Consider the following 3,095-nt stretch of genomic DNA (forward strand, 5'->3'; position numbering starts at 1 on the left):
AATTAGTTCACAAATCTATGTAGGTATAGTACTAAATCAAATGCCGTATTTTAATTTTGTTTCAAATTTACAACGTACTTATTGGTAATGTCCGCCAAACCTAGCTTTCTAGACTGGCTAAATGAGACTCTTGAATCTGTGGGTGCGCGTTCGAATCACAGCGTTGTCTATAGCCCGTGTGGATTTCGTATATTTTGGCTGATTTAAATTAATTTACATAAAAATATAGTCTTATCATCCCTGAGGTCGTAAGTTCTATCCCCGGCTGTGCACCAATGGACTTTCTTTCTGTGTGCGCATTTAAAATTCGCTCGAACGGTGAAGGAAAACATCGTGAGAAAACCGGCTTGCCTTAGACCCAAAAAGTCAACGTGCGTCATCACCAAATCATCAGATAACCAAATCATCATGAATCAGATACAGAAATCTGTGGCCCAGACCTAAAAAGGTTGTAGCCCAATGATTTTTTATTAATAGTTTGGTATTTTTGAGTTTATCGCGTTCATACAAACATATGCGAACGGAAGATTTCATTTCATAATATATAAGAAGTAAGATATATTGATGAAAGATTTGTGAGCAAGACAGGAGAGTCTCAGATATAGTTTAAACCTTGTCTGTAATAATAATTGTACTTTCAACAGTGAGAAGTTCACTTAGTTAATTTTATAATGTGGGAGAACTCACGAGTTTTGGTTAAATATTTTGAGGCAAAATTTCCTTCCTCATATTTGAGTTATTAGTAACAAATAAACCCAAACGAATCCATAATAGGTACGTTAATAATATTTTAATTTGATTTTCAACAGATATTTAAATAATAAGTCCTATTAAACTTTAAAAAAAACTCGAAAGTATTAATAACGTATGATTTCGTCAAAATAGAAATAATGTAATAAACTATGCGGCTTACAAAGTAAAATATATATAATACCTTTAAGGTGTAACTACTATACTATAATTATAATATTGTATTGACGTATTAAGGATACTTGTTTGCTGGTCCTGCCTTGCGATTCTGTAACTCACTTTTCGAACTCACACAGCGGTTTTTACAGCGGCGGTCGCTCTCAAATCAGTCGTAAAGCAGTCATTTTACGATTTGGCATTCTGATAAACAATAAACTACAAGGAGGGACCTTATCAAAATGCTAAATCATAAAATGACTGACTGTGTGAGTTCGAAAAGTGAGTTACAGAATCGCAGGGCAGCTCCAAAATCAACTGGTTGATAATCTAGTCATATACGTTTATATTTGCTTTTATTTTTCTTTTTTTTTGTGAAAGAAATCACCTTTGACGTAACTCACACACTGTTTGACTGTATGTTATTTTTTTTTTTAAAGATTAAAGTTAACACTATAGTTGCAATATTTGTGAATATGTGAATATTTGTTTTTTATACTATGCGCCTATTTTATTTTAGTATATTAGTTTTTTTCTGTTCTAGGTACATGGTCTTCTAATTTTATCATCAAATCAATGTATACATAATATTGTAAAAGAGTACTGATTTTTTAATTTATTCATATACTTAGGGTCGATTCGACCAAACTTCAATTTATACACGAGTAACTATACCAAGAATAATCTATTCCATGATTTTAATCTCGAGTAAATCCATAGTAGACCAGTGCAGATAGCCTTTGGAAAATGATGATGAAACCTATTGGAAAGGGAGGATAATATTATAAAAATTAAAGGAAAAATAATTTACGGGCGATCTGAGGTCGGGAAGGGGTAGGGGGGGGGGGGGGAGTTTTAAGGGTAAAAAACGGTTTATCTCGATTTCCGGCAAAACTAAAAGTCCTATCGAAGAAAGTTAAATGGCAAAGTTGTAGGTAATAAAAAGATCTAAAACTTTTGCATTCACACATTTTTCACATAACCTCAAAATTTATGTGAAAAATTAAAAAAACAAAGTTTTTTTGTTTTTTTTACAAAAAGTTAGTATGCTTTCAGTTCGTTGAAATCTCTACTTTCCTATGGTTTTCTCTCGATTAACTGACGATTTATTCTAAGATTAAGATTTACTCTTGTTTGGTCGAATCGACCCTAAGTCCATATCGGTAGTTTCTACCTTTTAAAAGGGGCAACTAGAGTAATGTTGTTTTTATATTTTTAACTTGTAATTTTGACTTTCATGCGTGTATAGTGCTTGGATATAAATTGTTCCAGTACAAAGAGGTAACGGGACTGAATCTCTCGGCTGCATTCCAGACTCGGGGGCGATCGACGACTGTTTTAATGTAAAGTGGGAACAAACCGTGATCCATGTGGTATAAAATTATTTCAGTATCATTAGTATTATTTTTATTATCTTATGTAGCCAAGTTCACATTTCAAGGATCGTCATGCTCGCTTGTGGCGGCGTCCATGCGTCGGGTTGTCTCTCTCCCTAAAATATGGCCAGGGGGCCGATTGTTGGCCATGCATCATACTCGTGAGCGGGTGCTACTTGTGGTGACTGGTCGTACTTGAATTCGTGTATGGGGTTATGTTAGTTATTTCGACTATGTATTTGCGTGTTGTTCCCACGAGAATGTAAGTGCATGCTCCTATTTCACCATGCCTCCTGCTGATAGAGGACAAATCTTTGGTTTTAATTTATTTTATTACTATTAATTACTTAAGATGTCATGTGGAACATGTTGTAATGGTTGTAGCACCTTGCATACCAAAAACAAAAATCTTATTCGATTAAAAAGAGTCGCGGAGAGTTTATTGCCAGTTCTTCTCTTCCGTTCTACGTTAAAATTAGAAGCATTTCATGTATATTTCTTTTTTGACATTTATTGTATATTGTGTTACCTATATGAATAAATGATTTTGAATTTAAAAATTTTGAATTTTGTAAAGAGGCCTAATTTAAATAAATGACTCTGACTTTGATGAATTTATTAAAAAATTTGGGCCATCTTTTAGAGATGCGACATTCCATCCAATATTCTCGTATCATTAATATTCATAAACAACAAATAAAGGAATTATTAATTATAGTATGCGATTAAATAATTTGTCGTAAATTTAATATTACTGTGTAGGTTAAGAATATTGTAAATAGTGTAAATTTGTGTGTCAGTGTATAAAATAAT

This window comes from Pieris napi, chromosome 12, assembly GCF_905475465.1.
Source record: "Pieris napi chromosome 12, ilPieNapi1.2, whole genome shotgun sequence".
NCBI lineage: Eukaryota > Metazoa > Arthropoda > Insecta > Lepidoptera > Pieridae > Pieris > Pieris napi.